Raw genomic sequence first — 23,173 nt, 5'->3', positions numbered from 1 at the left:
TTTTGCTATGAAAGCTAACATACCATTCGCTTTCTTCACTGCCTGCTGCACCTGCATGCCTACCTTCAATGACTGGTGTACCATGACACCCAGGTCTCGCTGCATCTCCCCCTTTTCCTAGTCGGCCACCATTTAGAAAGAAGGATCAGTGTTGATAAAGTTCCCTATCTATATCGCAAGTCACCTCACAGACAGACGGCACACTGGTACAGCCACTGCCTCACGGTTCGAGCCTGACCCAGGGTGCTGTCTCTGTGGAGTTTGCACGACCTCGAGGACTTCTGGTTTAAGTTCATGAGCTGTCGGAGCAGAATCAGGCCATTCAGCCCATCAAGTCTACTCCGTCATTCAATCATGGCTGATCTATCTTTCCCTCTCAACCTGCCTTCTCCCCATAACCCCTGACACCCTTCATCCCACATCCCAAAGATGTGCAGGTCTGTAGGTGAATTGGCCTCTGTAAATTGCCCCCCAGTGCTGTATGTAGGGAGTGGATGAGAAAGCATAGAAACATAGAAATTAGGTGCAGGAGTAGGCCATTCGGCCCTTCGAGCCTGCACCGCCATTCAATATGATCATGGCTGATCATCCAACTCAGTATCCCGTACCTGCCTTCTCTCCATACCCCCTGATCCCCTTAGCCACAAGGGCCACATCTAACTCCCTCTTAAATATAGCCAATGAACTGTGGCCTCAACTACCCTCTGTGGCAGAGAGTTCCAGAGATTCACCACTCTCTGTGTGAAAAAAGTTCTTCTCATCTCGGTTTTAAAGGATTTCCCCCTTATCCTTAAGCTGTGACCCCTTGTCCTGGACTTCCCCAACATCGGGAACAATCTTCCTGCATCTAGCCTGTCCAACCCCTTAAGAATTTTGTAAGTTTCTAACTAAAGCAAAATAACATAGAACAGGTGTTGAACGGGTGATCGATAGTCGGCGTGGAGCCGCTGGGCCGATGACCCTGGTTCCATGTTGTATCGGAAAAAAAATAAGTTTACAGTTAATGACATTCCCTTATGAAGTGCGATCACTGTTGGATTATATATGGCCAATGTGACCACAGCAAATTCCCCATTAAAATGTTCCCCACTATTATACTGTAGGACATGTTTCGTTTAGAGACACAGCGCAGAAACAGGCCCTTTGACCCACTGAGTCCAGCCATCGCTCAGTACACTCACACTATGCTACAGTTTGTTTACAGAAGGCAATCAACCTACAAACCTGTACGTGTTTGGAATATGGGAGGAAACTAGAGCATCCGGAGAAAACCCACGCTGTCACAGGGAGAACGTACAGACTCCGTACAGACAGCACCCGTAGTCAAAATAGAATCTGGGTCTCTGGCGCTGTAATGTCCCTGTCCCACTTAGGAAACCTGAACGGAAACCTCTGGAGACTTTGCGCCCCACACAAGGTTTCCGTGCGGCTCCCAGAGGTTGCAGGTGGTTGCCGGAGGTTGCAGGCAGTGGAAGCAGGTAGGGAGACTGACAAAAACCTCCGGGAACCGCACGGAAACCTTGGGTGGGGCGCAAAGTCTCCAGAGGTTTCCGTTCAGGTTTCCTAAGTGTGACAGGGGCGTTATTAGGCAGCAACTCTACTGTTGCACCCAGACTTTATCTTGCACTATAGACTTTATTCCCTTTATCCTGTATCTGTACACTCGATTGTAAAAATGTACAGTCTCTCTGCTGACTGGATAGCATGCAACAAGAAAGCTTTTCACTGTACCTCGGTACACGAGACAATAAACTGAACTATTATGACATTGTACCTGCCTCGATCAATGGATATTTGGACAGGTGTGGATGGGAAAAGCATGGAGGTAATGCCAGGTGCATGGAAGTGGATTAGTTCAGTTAGGCAACTTGGTCAGCATGGATAAGTCGGGCCGAAGGGCCTGTTTCCTTGCTGTACCTTACGTGATCTTATTTGGATAAAACTCTCCTTGCGCACAATTTACACACGGGGACCAGACATTACTGGAACAAAATCTTAGCAAATGTATTTTAATGACCTTTCTTTAGACTTTAGCATTTAGAGATACAGCGTGGAAACTTGGCCCTTCGCCTCACCGAGTCCGTGCCGTCCAGCTATCACCCCGTACACTCGCACAACCCTGCACGCACTAGGGACAACTTACAACTAACAGAAGCCAATTAACCTACAAAACTCTACGTCTTGGGGGGTGTGGGAGGGAACCGGAGCACCCGGGGAAACCCACGGGGTCACGAGGAGAACGTGCAAACTCCGTACAGACAGCAGCCATGGTCAGGATCGAACCCGGCTGAAGGGCAGCAACTCCACCACCGCCCCATTGAAGGAAGGTGCCATCTTCTGCTCCAGATTTCGAAAGAGGACTTTTGTGAAGTCTGAAGGTTTCACAAAGGGAATTTCGGAGCTTGTTACATAACTGGTTACACCCCATATTTCTGTGAAGTTTTAAACCACCTGCGAGTTTTGACTGCGGTAATGCTGACACCATAGTCCTGTTTTGTCAGCACATCCATCTCCTGATGAAAAGTGTAACAGGGAGGCACGAGATGAAACAGCTAATTAAAGGAGGCTCTCAATTCTATACCCACACTGCAGGCAGGCATTGTGATTTACAGTAACATTACCCACTTGTATATTACATAAACACTGCTGTTTGCAACACAGGTCAATGTTGTGAAGCTACACACAGCTGTGTTTGCGAACTTACTGCTCAGACATTCTCCCTTCTCCTGCAAATCCATTATCATCAGGAATTTGGATAAAAAACCAGAAATTCTTGTTTCACGAGCATCCATTTAAATGTCTGCCTGCCCAGTCCACGGGTGGGGTGGGGAGGGGAGGGGAAATGGAACTGAACAGGAGATCAGAACTCTCTCCCTTCCCTGGGCCATAGTATTGATGGAAGTATTGGGGGTGGGAGATTGCAAACCTCATTGAGTTTCAAATGAAATTTGGTTTCTGCATTCATACACACGAGAACCAAGACACAACACGATTTACACAACCATCCACCACAGCGCATCTCCTCCTCACTGTGATGGAAGGCAAAGTCTTATCTCTCCCCTGCACTCCCCATTCTCCTCCCGATGTCAGAGTCAAAGCCCCCGGCGGGCGATGGGAAGTGTCGTTAAATGTCCCACGGCGCAGTGTGTCGACGAATGCAATCAACCTGGCGTGCACAATCAAATAAGATCAAATAGAACAAGTTGTCCTACAACTTTAGGCTGCGCACTCAAGTATTGATGTTTCCACTAGTGGGAGAGTCTGGGACTAGAGGTCGGAGCTTCAGAATTAAAGGACATACTTTTAGGAAGGAGATGAGGAGAAATGTATTTCGTCACAGGGTGGTGAATCTGTGGATTTCGTTGCCACAGAAGGCTGTTGTGGCAAAGTCAGTGGATATTAAGGCAGAGATAGATAGATTCTTGGAGAGATAAGTTTTTTTGGCCTTCCATCACAGCGATGTGATGGATGTTTATGTAAATTATGTTGTGTCTTGGGTCTATTTGTTTGTAATGTATGGCTGCAGAAACGGCATTTCGTTTGGACCTCAAGGGGTCCAAATGACAATTAAATTGAATCTTGAATCTTGAATCTTGATTAGTACGGGTGTCAGAGGTTATGGGAAGAAGGCAGGAGAATGGGGTTAGGAGGGAGAGATATAGGGAGTTCAAGTTCAAGTTCAAGTGAGTTTATTGTCATGTGTCCCTGTATAGGACAATGAAATTCTTGCTTTGCTTAGGCACACAGAAAAAAAATAGTAGGCATTTACTACAAAACAGATAAATGTGTCCATATACCATGATATAAATATATACACACATGAATAAATAAACTGGTAAAGTGCAAATAACAGAAAGTGGTTATTAATAATCAGAGTTTTGGCTGAGCCAGGTTTAATAGCCTGATGGCTGTGGGGAAGTAGCTATTCCTGAACCTGATTGTTGCAGTCTTCAGGCTCCTGTACCTTCTACCTGAAGGTAGCGGGGAGATGAGTGTGTGTGGCTGGGATGGTGTGTGGGTCTTTGGTGATACTGCCAGCCTTTTTGAGGCAGCGACTGTGATAAATCCCCTCGATGGAAGGAAGGTCAGAGCCGGTGATGGACTGGGCAGTGTTTACTACTTTTTGTAGTCTTTTGTAGTAGATATGGGCCAAACGCCGGTGGGCCTAGTGTAGATGGGGCAAGTTGGACCATCGGCCCTGTATCCACACTGTATGACTAATGACTGGTACACTCACTGGAACACAGAACAGCTAATGACACTAATAAGAGCCAGTCCCACTTGGCAATTATTTTCGGCGACTACCAGCGTCATATCGGTGGTTACACAAAAAAGCTGGAGAAACTCAGCGGGTGCAGCAGCATCTATGGAGCGAAGGAAAAAGGCAACATTGCCTATTTCCCCCGCTCCATGCAAAGAGTTGAATAATCTCCACTATAGGAAATAGGCAACGTTTCGGGCCGAAACCCTTCCGGGTTTCGGCCCGAAACGTTGCCTATTTCCTTCGCTCCATAGACGCTGCTGCACCCGCTGAGTTTCTCCAGCTTTTTTGTGTAACCTTCGATTCTCCAGCATCTGCAGTTCCCTCTTAAGTATCATATCGGTGTTGCCAAAAGATTTTGAACATTTCAAAATCCAGCGGCGACAAAAACAAATGTTGCGACACGTGTGGAAACACCGTGCGCCAACACGCCAACACGCCAACACGCCACGTCACGCCGCGACTTTTTCGGTGACCTGCTACGTCAGTCAATGATTCCAGCAGTCGCCGAAAAAATCACCAAGTCGGACAGGCCCTTTAGACACAAAGAAACTGCTGACAACCAGCAGAATGTGACAGAATATATCTAACTTCACTGACGTTATTCTGCAGAAAGCCTGCAATGGTTTAGAAGACTCTTAACACATTAACCCAGTAACACTTGGTATTTCGTGCATTATTTGGCACAGTGACTTTGACACCAGCTACTAATGAAGGAACTCAAAATGGAGGAGAGATCATTCCAAGGCAGATCCAGGTGTAACTGACGGAGATCATATTGATAGGATATGCCTGACCACACCTTTGACCATTGTTCTGCTGTACACACTCTATTTGCAGTGTAAACAGGGTCTCGAGCCATCGTGTTTCCTAAACACAGAGCTGGTCGCAGTGACAAAAGGCCGAGGGAAAGCAGGGTCGTGCAGGGCTACATGCACTGCTGATCATATAACCATATAACCATATAACAATTACAGCACGGAAACAGGCCATCTCGACCCTTCTAGTCCATGCCGAACACATAATCTCCCCTAGTCCCATATACCTGCGCTCAGACCATAACCTTCCATTCCCTTGCCGTCCATATAACTATCCAATTTATTTTTAAATGATAAAAACGAACCTGCCTCCACCACCTTCACTGGAAGCTCATTCCACACAGCCACCACTCTCTGAGTAAAGAAGTTCCCCCTCATGTTACCCCTAAACTTCAGTCCCTTAATTCTCAAGTCATGTCCCCTTGTTTGAATCTTCCCTACTCTCAGTGGGAAAAGCTTTTCCACGTCAACTCTGTCTATCCCTTTTCATCATTTTAAAAACCTCTATCAAGTCCCCCCTTAACCTTCTGCGCTCCAGAGAATAAAGCCCTAACTTGTTCAACCTTTCTCTGTAACTTAGTTGCTGAAACCCAGGCAACATTCTAGTAAATCTCCTCTGTACTCTCTCTATTTTGTTGACATCCTTCCTATAATTAGGCGACCAAAATTGTACACCATACTCCAGAATTGGCCTCACCAATGCCTTGTACAATTTTAACATTACATCCCAACTTCTATACTCAATCTCCACAGTCAGCGAGATCACACTGAGCCATCCTGAGCGACACGCAACACAAACAAATGGCCACAGGGGAAGAAACATGGAAAACAGGTGCAGGAGCAGGCCACTCGGCCCTTCGAGCCAGCACCGCCATTCAATATGATCATGGATGATCATTCAAAATCAGTGTAACACTTCATCTTGTGGTCTATGTCCCACCTATCCCAGAAACGATCCCAGTGATCTAACTATCTCCAGTCCTCTCTCCTGCTTTAGCCTTGTGTAGGTCTGTCCTGTCCTTCTCATTCTACTCTCATTAGCACATGGTGCAGGGAGTACGCCTGAGATCACAACACTACAGTCTGATGCAGCGGTAGAGTTGCTGCCTCACAGCGCCAGGGACACGGGTTCAATCCTGACTACGGATGCTGTCTCTATGGAGTTTGCACGTTCTCCCCGTGGCCTGCATGGGTTTGCTCCGAGAACTTTGGTTTGCTCCCACACTCCAAAGACGTCCATTGGCTTGTAGGTTAATTGGCTTGGTATTAAAAATCACCTCTAGTGTAGGATAGTGTTAATGTGCGGGGACTGCTGGTCGGCAGGGACTCGGTGGGCCGAATGGCCTGTTCCCGCACTGTATCTCCAAAATAAAGATGCCTGGGGTTCCACAACACCAGTTTTATTAACACCTACTTGCCCAAAACCATCAGGTTCTTGAACTGACGCAGACAACCACAATCCTACCTCAGCAATGGACCGCTGCAGAATACATCCTGCACTGCGTTTAGGAAGGAACTACAGTTGCTGGTTTAAATTGAAGATAGACACAAAATTCTGAAGCAACTTAGCAGGACAGGCAGCATCTCTGGAGGGAAGGAATGGGTGACGTTTCGGGTCGAGACCCTTCTTCAGACTGGACTTGTTTTCTATTGTATCTTGTTTTTTTTGCACAGTCTTTTTCTTTTCAGTCTGATAATAGAGTCAGAGTCATAGAGGCATACAGCTTGGAAACAGGCCCTTCGGCACAACTTGTCTACACTGATCTAGATGTCCCATCTACACTAGTCCCACCTGCTGCGTTTGGTCCAATCTAAAACCTATCTATCCAAATACTTGTCCAAATGTTTTTTAAACATTGTGACTGTACCTTGTTGTCTTGTAAAATCTACCAGTAATTTATGTATGGTTAGTGTTTGCATGCCTGTGACGTTGCTACCAGCAAGTACACTGCATTGGGGGTTCAGTACTGATGTGGATAGAGAACTGGCTGGCAAACAGGAAGCAAAGAGTAGCAGTAAATGGGTCCTTTTCACAATGGCAGGCAGTGACTAGTGGGGTACCGCAAGGCTCAGTACTGGGACCCCAGCTATTTACAATATATAGTAATGATCTGGATGAGGGAATTGAAGGCAATATCTCCAAGTTTGCGGATGACACTAAGCTGGGGGGCAGTGTTAGGTGTGAGGAGGATGCTAGGAGACTGCAAGGTGACTTGGATAGGCTGGGTGAGTGGGCAAATGTTTGGCAGATGCAGTATAATGTGGATAAATGTGAGGTTATCCGTTTTGGTGGCAAAAACAGGAAAGCAGACTATTATCTAAATGGTGGCCGATTGGGAAAGGGGGAGATGCAGCGAGACCTGGGTGTCATGGTACACCAGTCATTGAAAGTAGGTATGCAGGTGCAGCAGGCAGTGAAGAAAGCGAATGGTATGTTAGCTTTCATAGCAAAAGGATTTGAGTATAAGAGCAGGGAGGTTCTACAGCAGTTGTACAGGGTCTTGGTGAGACCACACCTGGAGTATTGCATACAGTTTTGGTCTCCAAATGTCAGGACTGTCTTATGAAGAAAGACTGGATAGACTTGGTTTATACTCTCTAGAATTTAGGAGATTGAGAGGGGATCTTATAGAAACTTACAAAATTCTTAAGGGGTTGGACAGGCTAGATGCAGGAAGATTGCTCCCGATGTTGGGGAAGTCCAGGACAAGGGGTCACAGCTTAAGGATAAGGGGGAAATCCTTTAAAACTGAGATGAGAAGAACTTTTTTTACACAGAGAGTGGTGAATCTCTGGAACTCTCTGCCGCAGAGGGAAGTCGAGGCCAGTTCATTGGCTATATTTAAGAGGGAGTTAGATGTGGCCCTTGTGGCTAAGGGGATCAGAGGGTATGGAGAGAAGACAGGTACGGGATACTGAGTTGGATGATCAGCAATGATCATATTGAATGGCGGTGCAGGCTCGAAGGGCCGAATGGCCTACTCCTGCACCTAATTTCTAAGTTTCTATGTTTCTATTTCTGTTGTATTAACACCTCAGCATAGTTCTGCATATGGCAATAAATAACTGCAGAAGGGTCTCGACCCGAAACATCACCTATTCCTTCTCTCCAGAGATGCTGCCTGTCCCGCTGAGTTTCTCCAGCATTTTGTGTCCATCTTCGGAATAAATAATGACTTGACCAGAGTCCATGCTTTCTGATCATGAGTCAGGGTCTCAACCAAAACGTCAGTTCAAGAGGTCGTTGCCTCAGAATTAAAGGACGTCCCTTTAGGAAGGAGATGAGGAGGAATTTCTTTAGTCAGAGGGTGGTGAATCTGTGGAATTTATTGCCATGGAAGGCTGTGGAGGCCAATTCAGTGGATAGACAGATTATTGATTAGGACGGGTGTCAGGGGTTATGGGGAGAAGGCAGGAGAATGGAGTTAGGAGGCAGAGATAGATCAGCCATGATTGAATGGCGGAGTAGACATGAGGGGCCTATCACATTATTCTGCTCCTATCACTTATGAACTTTGCCCCCGCAGATGATGCTTGACCCGCTGAGTTCTTCCAGCGAATTTGGTTTTGCCTAGGGGACAATTGTTCTCTTCATTGAAGGAAATAGAGGAATACTGGAAAGGTGACAGCTCAAGGATAGATGCCTGTTTCAAAACAGAAAACTCCCGAAATATATTCCCACAGAGCAGGAAATGAAATTGATGGGTTGGGATAATTTAAAAACAATTCCAACACAAAATAACATCCCCTATAATTGTAATAAAATTGGAAGAGAGGAACAGAGAGACAATGTACCTGGACTCAGGTGGGAATTAATTAGAGCAACACTCTCCCTGAAGTTTTAAACTCAATGACCTGAAGCTATTTCTACTCATTGATGGGAGCTACATTTATTTGTGTGTGGGTTCACCGGCTTGAGAATGAGCACAGATCCCGATGGAATTCACAAAGAAAATGAGAATTATAATTCCTCATTAGGAGTGCGATTATTCGTTCCTATTGACAGGAATTGGCCGGCTTAATGAGGGATGCCACACATAGTTCCATCTTTACATCTGTGCAGAGTTGCTGCCCCACAGCGCCAGAGACCAGGGTTCGATCCTGGCCACGGGTGCTGTTTGTATGGAGTTTGTACGCTCAAGGTTCAAGGTTCAAGGTTCAAGGTTCACAGTTCACATTTATTTGTCACATGCACCAATTAAGGTGCAGTGAAATGAGTTGCCATGCAGCCATTCAATAAAAAATAACACAATACACAATAGAATTTAACTATTTAACATAGAAACATAGAAACATAGAAATTAGGTGCAGGAGTAGGCCATTCGGCCCTTCGAGCCTGCACCGCCATTCAATATGATCATGGCTGATCATCCAACTCAGTATCCCGTACCTGCCTTCTCTCCATACCCCCTGATCCCTTTAGCCACAAAGGCCACATCTAACTCCCTCTTAAATATAGCCAATGAACTGTGGCCTCAACTACCCTCTGTGGCAGAGAGTTCCACAGATTCACCACTCTCTGTGTGAAAAATGTTTTCCTCATCTCGGTCCTAAAAGATTTCCATAATGATCATCCATAAACATCCACCACAGCATTCTTCACTGTGATGGAAGTTCAGTCCAGTCTTCCTCCTTTGTTCACCAGTGGCCAGAGGCCTTGACCCTCGGCAGTCGCTGTTATGGACGGCCCGATGCGCAAACCCTCTCGTCGGGATGATCAAAGCCCTGACGTCAGGACAGATGGAACACACTCCGCAGTTTGGTTCCCGAGTCGGCCACTTCCTTACCGGAGACCGTGGCTTCAGGATGTTATAGGCCGCAGGCCGGTGGCCGGAGCTTTTCTCTGGCGATCCCCGGCAAGGGATCGCCCCGCTCCGCTCCGCGATGAAAAGTCCATGCTTCGCCCGCTGCTGAAGTTCTGGGTCCGACTCCGGGAAAGGCCGGGCGAATCCAAGTTGTGGGAGGTGAAAAAATGACATTGTCATTGTTCCCGATGTTGGGGAAGTCCAGGACAAGGGGTCACAGCTTAAGGATAAGGGGGAAATCCTTTAAAACCGAGATGAGAAGAACTTTTTTCACGCAGAGAGTGGTGAATCTCTGGAACTCTCTGCCACAGAAGGTAGTTGAGGCCACAGTTCATTGGCTATATTTAAGAGGGAGTTAGATGTGGCCCTTGTGGCTAAAGGGATCAGGGGTTATGGAGAGAAGGCAGGTACGGGATACTGAGTTGGATGATCAGCCATGATCATATTGAATGGCGGTGCAGGCTCGAAGGGCCGAATGGCCTACTCCTGCACCTAATTTCTATGTTTCTCTATGTTTCTATGACATGGAAAAATATAGCATCCCCGTGACCTGCGTGGGTTTTCTCCGGGTGCTCTGGTTTCCTCCCACATTGCCAAAGACGTACAGATTTGTAGGTTAATTGGCTTTAGTAGAATTGTAACATTGGCCCCAGTGTGTGGGATAGAGTTAGTGTACAGGGTGATCGCTGGTCAGCATGGGCTCAGTGGGCAGAAGGGCCTATTTCCATGCTGTATCTCTAAAGTCTAAAGTCAAGAATGGAGAGTAGTTCTCTGTGGAGTGGAAGCAACCAACCAAATAACTCAGGCACACAGAGCAACAAACACACTGCTGGAGGAACTCAATGGGTCAGGCAGCATCTGTGGAGGCTGATGGACAATCAACATTTTGGCATCAGCCCAAACCTGCATCTTTCCACATCAAACCTACCCCTTCATAACTTGCAGGAACTATACATCAGGAGGTGCAACTCCAGAGCCAATAAGATTATGGGAGACCCCTTCCACCCCTGCAACGGACTGTTCCAGCTGCTACGGTCAGGCAAACACCTCCGTTGCCATGCGGTGAGAACGGAGAGGTTGAGAAGGAGTTTCTTCCCAGAGGCCATTCGGACTGTAAACTCCTATCTCACCAGGGGCTAACTCTACTGAACCACTCTACTGCTTTTTTTTAAATTGCTGTTTTTTTCCCTTTTTCCTTCCGTCCACAATATTTAATATGAAAAATAATATGTGATTGTGTTCCATTCTGTTTGTAGTTTGTTTGGTTGGTTGTTTGTTTGCCTTTTTGCACAAAGTTCGTGAGCATTGCCACTTTTCATTTCACTGCACATCTCGTATGTGTATGTGACAAATAAACTTGACTTGACTTGTCTATTATCACTGTTCATCTCAGTCAGTAATTGGTCTCAAGGAGAACTTGCAGCCACTTGTGCTGTGGAGTCACAGGCATAGGGTCAAACAACCGCTGTCTATTTGCCACGGCTATGGGTCATAGGGTCATACAGCATGGAAATAGGCCCCTTGGCCCAGCGTGCCTACAATCTTCAACATGCCCCATCTACACTAGTCCCTTTTACAGCTCACCCTTGACATCACCATCCATGGACCAAAGTGAAATGGGCCTCAGTGTAATGAGTCCTCTTGAAGAGGACCCTTCTGTGTAGCATGCTCTGTGTTCAACAGTGGGGGGGTTAAGCTGGATGACTTCCTTGCCATTGGGGCAGTGCAGCGTAGGTTCACATAGGAACATAGAAAATAGGTGCAGGAGTAGGCCATTCGGCCCTTCGAGCCAGCACCGCCATTCAATATGATCATGGCTGATCATCCAACTCAGTATCCTGTACCTGCCTTCTCTCCATACCCCCTGATCCCCTTAGCCACAAGGGCCACATCTAACTCCCTCTTAAATATAGCCAATGAACTGTGTGGCCTCAACGACCTTCTGTGGCAGAGAGTTCCACAGATTCACGAGGTTAATCCCCGGGATGGCGGGACTGTCATATGAGGAAAGATTGGAAAGACTGGGCTTGTATTTACTGGAGTTTAGAAGGATGAGAGGGAGAACTTATAGAAACGTATAAAATTATAAAATGAATGGACAAGCTAGATGCAGGAAAAACGTTCCCAATGTTGGGCGAGTCCAGAACCAGGGGCCACACAGTCTAAGAATAAAGGGGAGACCATTTAAAACTGAGATGAGAAAAACCTTTTTCACCCAGAGAGTTGTGAGTTTGTGGAATTCCCTGCCACAGAGGGCAGTGGAGGCCAGGTCACTGGATGGATTTAAAAGAGAGTTCGATAGAGCTCTAGGGGGCTAGTGGAGTCAAGGGATATGGGGAGAAGGCAGGCACGGGTTATTGATAGGCGACGATCAGCCATGATCACAATGAATGGCGGTGCTGGCTCGAAGGGCCGAATGGTCTCCTCCTGCACCTATTGTCCATGTTTCTATGATTGAGGAATGCTTTGCCCTGCAAACTAACTGTGTTAGAAGGAACTGCAGATGCTGGTTCACGCAAAGATAGGCACAAAATGGCACATCAATGTGGATGGATCGATTGTAATCATGTGTAGTCTTTCTGCTGACTGGTTTAAACGCAACAAAAGCTTTTACTGTACCTCGGTACTCGTGACAATAAACTAAACTCAAACTCAAAATGCTGGAGTAACCCAGCGGGTCAGGCAGCATCTTTGGAGGAATGGAATAGATGGTGTTTTGGGTTGAGACCCTTCTTCAGACTGGGGGCTCTTCTTCCGACTAAGAGTCACGCTGAAGAAGGGTCCCGAGCCGAGACGCCACCTATTCCTTTCCTCCAGAGATGCTGCCTGACCCGCTGAGTTACTCCAGCAACCTTAATGCTCTCTTGTACAAAGAGCTACATTGAAGAAGCAGTGTGAGTAGTGGGAGTCTGGTCGGGTGCCTGAATACCTGAGTTCTGGCTTGGACTAGATAAGACTTTGTCTCGAATACTCAGGCAAAGATCTGCTTTGATCATCGGCTAGTTGTATTTGCCACTGTTTACAGTGTAAACCTGGTCTCAAGCCACTGTGTTTCCAAAACAGACGCGGAGACAGGGGACTGATTGAAAACAGGGGATGTTACTGTAAGCATAGACACAAAACACTGGAGTAACTCAGCGGGACAGGCAGCATCTCTGGAGGGCAGGAGTGGCTGACGTTTCGGGTCGAGACCTTTCTTCAGATTATGAACCCATCTTCAGGATGACTCTCAGTCTGAAGAAGGGTCTCATCGCGAAACGTCATCCATTCCTTCTCTCCAGCGATGCAGCCTGTACCCGCTGAGTTCCTCCAGCATTTTGTGTCTACCATATAACAATTACAGCACGGAAACAGGCCATCTCGGCCCTACAAGTCCGTGCCGAACAACTTTTTTTCCCTTAGTCCCACCTGCCTGCACTCATACCATAACCCTCCATTCCCTCCTCATCCATATGCCTATCCAATTTATTTTTAAATGATACCAACGAACCTGCCTCCGCCACTTCCACTGGAAGCTCATTCCACACCGCTACCACTCTCTGAGTAAAGAAGTTCCCCCTTATATTACCCCTAAACTTCTGTCCCTTAATTCTGAAGTCATGTCCTCTTGTTTGAATCTTCCCTATTCTCAAAGGGAAAAGCTTGTCCACATCAACTCTGTCTATCCCTCTCATAATTTTAAAGACCTCTATCAAGTCCCCCCTTAACCTTCTGCGCTCCAGAGAATCAAGACCTAACTTATTCAACCTATCTCTGTAACTATGCTTACAGTAACATCCCCTGATGTTCCATTCTTGCTCCATCCACTTGCACTACAGGTTGGTGCAGAGAAACGAGCAAACTACACCTGCAGAACCGGAATACCAATCCCAGTGCTGGAGGCTAGTTCGTATCTCATGGCAGACATTCCTCTGTGGCTGTCCAGTAATATTTGTAACACCATTTGCAAATTAAACGCAGAAAAAATGCCCAGAGTAGGGGAATCGAGAACCAGAGGAGATAGGTTTAAGATAAGGAGGGAATGATTTAATAGGAACCTGAGGGGTAACTTTTTCACACAAAGGGTGCTGGGTGTATGGAACGAGCTGCCAGAGGAGGTGGTTGAGGCAGGTACATGGATAGAGCAGGTTCAGAAGGACACAGGCAGGTGGGACTAGTGTAGATGGAGCAGAATTAGGCCAATCGACCCATGAAATTACGCTTTCAATCACAGCTGATCGGCCTTTCTCCTGCCTTCACCCCATACCCCCTGATTCTATCAGTCTGCACTTTAAAAATACCCACTGACTTGGCCTCCACATCCGTCTGTGGCAGTGAATTCCACAGATTCACCACCCTCTGATTAAAGAAATTCCTCCTCATGTCTTTTCAAAAGGTACAGCCTTTTATATCTGAGGCTACGCCCTCTGGTCCTAGACTCTCCCACTCGTGGAAACATCCTCTCCACATCCACTCGAGAGAGGCGGTGGAGGCAAAGGCTGTTGGGCCTTTGGGACTAGCTGACAGAGAAGGCAGTTGAGGCAGGTACGTACTATCATAACATTCAAGGCAAGGCAAGGCAAGGCAACTTTATTTATATAGCACATTTCATACACGAGGCAGACTCAAAGTGCTTCACATAAAAACATGTCATACAATAAAATGAAATAATAAAATGAAATAAAATAGAACTAAAAGAAAAGAAAAGCAAAATTAAAAATGCATTATAAAAAGTGCAAAAGTTAAAAGTGCAATGTAGTTAAGATTTAGCTGAAAGCTAAAGTGAACATCAATGTTTTCAGTCTTGTTTTAAAAGTGGTCAAAGTTGAGGCAAGTCTTAAATCTTCAGGAAGTTTATTCCAGCTATTTGTTACATAGTAACTAAATCCTGCTTTCCCATGTTTTGTATTTACTCTGGGAATCACTAACGGATTGGTCTCAGAAGATCTTAGCGGTCTAGAAGGCTTATATAGTATTTATATTATATTTAAGATGCGACTGGACAGGTACATGGATAGGGGAGCTTTAGAGGGCAATGGGCCAAGCGCGGGCAGGTGGCACAAGTGTAGATTGGGGCCCTTGGTCGGTGTGGGCAAGTTGGGCTGAAGGGCCTGTTTTTGGCGACAGCCTGCGCCATATCAGGGGTTGGCAAAAGATTTTGAACATTTGAAAATTCAGCGGCGACAAAACAAATGTTGCGACACGTGAAAAAACACCGCGGCGTCGATACGTCATCACACCGCAGCACGCCTCATCACGCCCCGTCACTCCGCACCAAGCCACAAATGTTCCGGTGGTCTTCACCAGACTGATTCCTGGGATGTCAGGACTGTCTTATGAAGAAAGACTGGATAGACTTGGTTTATACTCTCTAGAATTTAGGAGATTGAGAGGGGGATCTTATAGAAACTTACAAAATTCTTAAGGGGTTGGACAGGCTAGATGCAGGAAGTGCTCCCGATGTTGGGGAAGTCCAGGACAAGGGGTCACAGCTTAAGGATAAGGGGGAATCCTTTAAAACCGAGATGAGAAGAACTTTTTTCACACAGAGAATGGTGAATCTCTGGAACTCTCTGCCACAGAGGGTAGTTGAGGCCAGTTCATTGGCTATATTTAAGAGGGAGTTAGATGTGGCCCTTGTGGCTAAGGGGATCAGAGGGTATGGCGAGAAGGCAGGTACGGGATACTGAGTTGGCTGATCAGCCATGATCATATTGAATGGCGGTGCAGGCTTGAAGGGCCGAATGGCCTCTACTCCTGCACCTAATTTCTATGTTTCTATGTTTCCATGATTCGTCAGCCAATGATGTCGGTGTTTGCCGAAAAAAATCAGCAAGTGAGACAAGGTCTTAGGACACCAAAAAATGTTAAACTGAGGGAGGCTAAAGGAATCGCTGGTTTTAGATAGATAGATAGCCTTTTATTGTCATTCAGACTTAGTCTGAACGAAATTGCAGCAGTCATACATATAATACAATACAATAAAACAACAATAAACACACATTAACATCCACCACAGTGAGTCCACCCAGCATCTCCTCATTGTGATGGAGGCAAAAGTCTTAGGTCGCAGTCTCTTCCCTCCTCTTCTCCCTCTGCGCTGGGGCGATATTTTATTTCAATATGTGAGTTGAATGAGGTTTCTTTTTCTTTCATCACTCCCCGGAAATGCCACATTTTAAGTCATCTTCTGCCCTGGTCCTGGATCTGTAGTAGTGTCAGTACAGAAGACAGCGTGCCTGCCACAGCGCTTTGAAAGATCTTTCCAATTAGCGCCGCTCCCTCGCTGGATCCCCGCGGCCCTGCAACCTTTTCAAGAATTTGCCCAATTACCTTCTGAAAGTTCCCAATGAATCAGACTCCACCAGCGCTGCTTTAGATCACAACAAGCCAATGACACAAAAAAGCTTTGCTTCATTTCTTCCACTCCTTTGACAATTAAATACGTTTCCTTTGGTTTCTAGCCTGGCTTAGTTTGAGTTTGAGTTTAGTTTAGAGATACTGGGCGCGGAAACAGGCCCTTCGGCCCCACGAGCCTGCGCTGACCAGCGATTCCACCCCCCCCCCCCCCTGCACACTAGCACTATCCTACACACTGGGGACAATTTACCATTTTTACCAAATCCAATTAACTTACAAACATGTACGTCTTTGGGATGTGGGAGGACCCGTGGTGAGGATCAAACCTGGGTCTCTGGCGCTGTGAGGCAGCAACTCTAATGCTGCCCCGTCATCTTTCAAAGCGCTTTAATTTGGTCGATGTTAGAGGTACTACGTGGTAAACATTGAGCCAGGGCCCTTTACGCTTCTAGGGGACTGCAACGATGGGCTTTACCTGAAGCGGATGGGAGCAGTGGACAGTTGAGGTGGGAGGTTGAAGATGTGGGCAAAGGCCGTGGCCAGTTAGTTGGAGCACGATTTCTGACCCCGACCACGTACACCAACCGGGCCAGAGTTGACCCTCCCGTGAAAGTAGATCAGTCTACTGCCACCGAGATGAGTGGGATGGAGGCAGCGGGAGGAACTTGCCTTTGATTGCCTGTTTCAAATGGTCCTAAACGGCACTGATTCAGATTCAGATTCAGATTCAATTTTAATTGTCATTGTCAGTGTACAGTACAGAGACAACGAAATGCATTTAGCATCTCCCTGGAAGAGCGACATAGCAAACGATTTGAATAAATAATAATAAGTGTCCGGGGGGGGGGTGGTGATTGGCAGTCACCGAGGTACGTTGTTTAGTAGAGTGACAGCCGCCGGAAAGAAGCTGTTCCTCGACCTGCTGGTTCGGCAACGGAGAGACCTGTAGCGCCTCCCGGATGGTAGGAGGGTAAACAGTCCATGGTTGGGGTGAGAGCAGTCCTTGGCGATGCTGAGCGCCCTCCGCAGACAGCGCTTGCTTTGGACAGACTCAATGGAGGGGAGTGAGGAACCGGTGATGTGTTGGGCAATTTTCACCACCCTCTGCAATGCTGACTTCCACTGGTAGAGATGTATCTTTAGACTTTGGAGATACATTGCAGAAAATAGGCCCTTCAGCCCACCGAGTCCGTGGCAACCACCCTCCCTGTGATCAGGTGCTCCACTTTCTTCCCACATCCCAAAGACGTGCAGGTTTGTAGGTTCATCGGCTTCGGTTAAATTGTAAATTGTCCCTTGTGTGTGCAGGAGAGTGTTAGTGAACGGGGTGATCGCTGGTCGGAGTGGACTCGCTGGGACGAAGGGCCTGTGTCGGTGTCACTAAAGTCCAAAGCCTAAAGGTGATGGTGCAGCTGTGGTGTGGGGTGTTGATGGTCTTCTGGGCCACGGAACGTGCTGATGATATTTAGGGAGGCTAATCGTAGAAACAAAGAAAATAGGTGCAGGAGTAGGCCATTCGGCCCTTCGAGCCAGCACTGCCATTCAATAGACAATAGACCATAGGTGCAGGAGTAGGCCATTCGGCCCTTCGAGCCAGTACCGCATTTCAATGTGATCATGGCTGATCATCCAGAATCGGTACCCTGTTCCTGCTTTCTCCTCATATCCCTTGATTCCGTTAGCCCAAAGAGCTATATCTAACTCTCTCTTCAATACATCCAGTGAATTGGCCTCCAGGGCAGAGAATTCAACAGATTCACAACTCTCTGGGTGAAAATGTTTTTCCTCATCTCAGCCCTCTTATTCTTAGAAACATAGAAACATAGAAAATAGGTGCAGGAGTAGAGGCCATTCGGCCCTTCTAGCCTGCACCGCCATTCAATATGATCATGGCTGATCATCCAACTCAGTATCCTGTACCTGCCTTCTCTCCATACCCCCTGATCCCCTTAGCCACAAGGGCCACATCTAACTCCCTCTTAAATATAGCCAATGAACTGGCCTCAACTACCTTCTGTGGCAGAGAGTTCCAGAGATTCACCACTCTCTGTGAAAAAAGTTCTTCTCATCTCGGTTTTAAAGGATTTCCCCCTTATCCTTAAGCTGTGACCCCTTGTCCTGGACTTCCCTAACATCGGGAACAATCTTCCTGCATCTAGCCTGTCCAACCCCTTAAGAATTTTGTAAGTTTCTATAAGATCCCCTCTCAATCTCCTAAATTCTAGAGAGTATAAGTATATTTGAAACATGGAAGATGGACACAAAGTCATCCTACACCAGGGTGGTATGTAGACTGCTGAGAAGATGCTGGAGGTAACTTTGCTCAATAGACAAAAGGAACTACACCTTACAATCAGATATTCCAGGTGAGGGGAGCCACTTACAAGCATCACATCAGTTCACCACGAAATCTCGATCATAAAATCAGACGTCACTGCCTTTCCCCGTTATCGGAGGATTCCGTACAGTCTAGAACAGAATGCCGGGTCTGGACGGTTCAGAATGGAGAAACCCTCGGGTTGTAGAGCAGGGTCAGGTGAGTCAAGGTGAGTCGTGTTTCAGTGAAGCAAGGAATGCAGCAAACCCTGATCTCCCTTCGAAACAGCCTCTTCGAGCTTATTTTCAACGTTGGCTAGGTATGGGCTGGGGTGGGGATATCTGCCACATCACAAGCCCCCACCACAAACCTTGACTGCCTCTATCCCCCTCGGTTGTATGTACCTACACCTCTGGCAGTAGCGTCAGGTCAAAGTGCTGCCTTACTCCAGCTGAGTTACTCCTACTTTTTAGAAACATTTCGCCAGGTACGTGGATCGGGCAGGTTTACAGGATTATGGGCCAAATGCAGGCAGTAGGGACTAGTGTAGATGTAGCACCATGCTTCTGCGCAACTGGCCCAACTTGCCCAGTGTGGGCAAGTTGGGCCGAAGGGCCTGTTTCTGTGCTGTATCTCCAAACCAAAAAGACCCAGGTTCGACCCTGACTACGGGTGCTTGTCTGTACGGCATTTCCACGTTCTCCCCGTGACCTGCATGGATTTTCACTGAGATAGACAATAGACAATAGGTGCAGGAGTAGAGGCCATTCGGCCCTTCGAGCCTGCACCGCCATTCAATATGATCATGGCTGATCATCCAACTCAGTATCCCATCCCTGCCTTCTCTCCATACCCCTGATCCCTTTAGCCACAAGGGCCACATCTAACTCCCTCTTAAATATAGCCAATGAACTGGCCTCAACTACCTTCTGCGGCAGAGAGTTCCAGAGATTCACCACTCCCTGTGTGAAAAATGTTTTCCTCATCTCGGTCCTAAAAGATGTCCCCCTTATCCTTAAACTGTGACCCCTTGTTCTGGACTTCCCCAACATCGGGAACAATCTTCCTGCATCCAGACTGTCCAACCCCTTAAGAATTTTATAAGTTCTTAAACTGTGACTCCTGGTTCTGTACTCCCCCCAACATGGGGAACATTTAGCCTGTCCAACCGTTTAAGAATGTTGACGTTTCTATAAGATCCCCCCTCAATCTTCTAAATTCTAGCGAATACAAGCCAAGTCTATCCAGTCTTTCTTCATATGAAAGTCCTGACAATTCAGGAATCAGTCTGGTGAACCTTCTCTGTATGGCAAGAATGTTCTTCCTCAGATTAGGGAGACCCTAACTGTACGCAATACTCCAGGTGTGGTCTCACCAAGACCCTGTACAACTGCAGTAGAACCTCCCTGCTCCTATACTCAAATCCTTTTGCTATGAATGCTAACATACCATTCGCTTTCTTCACTGCCTGCTGCACCTGCATGCCTACTTTCAATGACTGGTGTACCATGACACCCAGGTCTCGTTGCATCTCCCCCTTTCCCTAATCGGCCACCATTCAGGTAATAGTCTACTTTCCTGTTTTTGCTACTCAATGTGATCATGGCTGATCATCCCCAATCAGTACCCCGTTCCTGCCTTCTCCCCAGATCCCCTGACTCCGCTATCTTTAAGAGCCCTATCTAGTTCTTTGGTTCAAAGACGTATTGGCCTGTAGGTTGACAAAGGTGTTGGAGAAACCCAGAGGGTGCAGCAGCATCTATGGAGCGAAGGAAATAGGTGACGTTTGTAGGTTCATTGGCTTGGTATAAATGTAAAATTGTCCCCTTGTGTGCGTGTAGGATAGTGTTAATATGTGGGCATCGCTGGTCGGTGCGAACTCAGTGAGCCGAAGGGCCAGTTTCTGCGCTGTATACCGAATGGCCTAATTCTGCTCCTGTGATTTATGAATATAAGGAGCTAAATCGATTACCTGAGCCTGGATTGACAGGAGCGGCATGCAAGATGTTACTGCTCTCCAGAGTTGTGCTTCTTTACCCCAGAAGTGAACATTGCTGCTGGATCAGCATTGTGCAGTGACCAGGATGCAGATCCCGAGTTCTTTGTAGCCAGATGTTTGGGATGAGTTGACAACATTGATGACAGAGTGGACCAGGAGATCTCCCTGGAGTGAGTGGCCCCCGACCCTTGAGAACCACACAAGTCGCAGGGACTAGAGTTGTAAGCATTTTCTCACTCATGATCTAGTGTTTGACTTTGTGTTTTGGTTATAGTCACGTGTACTGAGGTAAAGTGAGAAGCTTTTGTTGTGTTCTAAACCATCAGTGGAAATGCAATACACGATTACAATCGAGCTGCCCACACTGTGCTGATACATGATAAAAGGAATAACAGGAGTAGTGTTTAGTGCAAAATAAAGCCAGTAAAGTCCGATCAAAGATAGTGCCAGGATCTCCAGTGAGGTAGATAGTAGTTCAGAACTCTCTAGAATTTAGAAGATTGAGGGGGGGATCTTATAGAAACTTACAAAATTCTTAAGGGGTTGGACAGGCTAGATGCAGGAAGATTGCTCCCGATGTTGGGGAAGTCCAGGACAAGGGGTCACAGCTTAAGGATAAGGGGGAAATCCTTTAAAACCGAGATGAGAAGAACATTTTTCACACAGAGAGTGGTGAATCTCTGGAACTCTCTGCCACAGAGGGTAGTTGAGGCCAGTTCATTGGCTATATTTAAGAGGGAGTTAGATGCGGCCCTTGTGGCTAATGGGATCAGAGGGTATAGAGAGAAGGCAGGTACGGGATACTGAGTTGGATGATCAGCCATGATCATATTGAATGGCGGTGCAGGCTCGAAGGGGCCGAATGGCCTCTACTCCTGCACCTATTTTCTATGTTTCTATGTTTCTATGTTTCAGGATTATTCTCTCGTTGTTCATAGGACGGGTCAGTTGCCCGATAAAAGTTGGGAAGAAACTGTCCCCGGATCTGGAGGTGTGCATTTCCACACTTCTAAACAATTTGCCCAATGGGAGAGGGGAGAAGATGAAATCATTGCGTTACAAATCATCCTTGACTATGCAGCATGAGGTGTAGATGGAGTCAATGAAAGGGAACTTGGTTGGTGTGGTGGTCTGGGCTGCGTCCACAACTCTCTGCAATTTCTTGTGGTGTAGGAATAGTGGACAGTGCATGGAGGTGCACTGTACAGGGTCTTGTACAGGGTCTTGGTGAGACCACACCTGGAGTATTGCGTACAGTTTTGGTCTCCAAATCTGAGGAAGGACATTATTGCCATAGAGGGAGTTCAGAGAAGGTTCACCGGACTGATTCCTGGGATGTCAGGACTGTCTTATGAAGAAAGACTGGATAGACTTGGTTTATACTCTCTAGAATTTAGGAGATTGAGAGGGGATCTTATAGAAACTTACAAAATTCTTAAGGGGTGGACAGGCTAGATGCAGGAAGATTGTTCCCGATGTTGGGGAAGTCCAGGACAAGGGGTCACAGCTTAAGGATAAGGGGGAAATCCTTTAAAACCGAGATGAGAAGAACTTTTTTCACACAGAGAGTGGTGAATCTCTGGAACTCTCTGCCACAGAGGGTAGTTGAGGCCAGTTCATTGGCTATATTTAAGAGGGAGTTAGATGCGGCCCTTGTGGCTAAAGGGATCAGAGGGTATGGAGAGAAGGCAGGTATGGGATACTGAGTTGGATGATCAGCCATGATCATATTGAATGGCGGTGCAGGCTCGAAGGGCCGAATGGCCTACTCCTGCACCTAATTTCTATGTTTCTATGTTTCTATGGTATGGGATACTATAGTCGATTCCTTCAGAGCAAGTTCCACTAAACCTTGATCTGGTATTGACCAAGTGGAATTATTTTTAGTGATGTTTATTGACAAGTAAATATTCCTCTGCACGTCTGATATAACTGTCACCCTTGAGCAAAACACAAAGTCCTGGAAGAACTCAACGGGTCAGGCAGCATCTGCGGAGGGAATGGATGGCTGACATTTCGGGATGGGACCCTTCTGCACCCTGAAACGTCATCTGCCCACTTCCCTCCACAGATGCTGGCTGACCCGCTGAGTTACGCCACCATTTGTTGTTCTGCACAAGATTCCAGCATCTGCATTACAATGTAACTCCACTACCCTTGTTGGCCCAGTAACAGGAGAGACGTTGACATTAATCACAAAGAGCATCGCAGCTCATCGTCTAACGACTGATTCCAAATATAAATTCTCCAGAAGAGCAACTCTTTCCCTCTCTCTCTGAATATTGGACGGGAGAGCGTGCAGAGATTTTTGTTCTCAAATCAGGTCACACGACATCAATAGTAGAAACTAAAGATAGATGTTTTTCCTCGATCTTCAATCTCTGCCAGTTGCTCACTAAAATTAGTTTGGGATCACCCAGGCCTCAGGAAATAGCAGATGCAGCGGAACTCAACAGCACAGATGGGTTAACAGAGCCTTTTAAAGACCAGAAAGGTATCAGAAACATAGAAACATAGAAAATAGGTGCAGGAGTAGAGGCCATTCGGCCCTTCGAGCCTGCACCGCCATTCAATATGATCATGGCTGATCATCCAACTCAGTATCCTGTACCTGCCTTCTCTCCATACCCCCTG

The sequence above is a fragment of the Leucoraja erinacea genome, chromosome 27 (assembly GCF_028641065.1).
Source record: "Leucoraja erinacea ecotype New England chromosome 27, Leri_hhj_1, whole genome shotgun sequence".
Lineage (NCBI taxonomy): Eukaryota > Metazoa > Chordata > Chondrichthyes > Rajiformes > Rajidae > Leucoraja > Leucoraja erinaceus.
Note: the sequence above shows the minus strand (reverse complement) of the source record.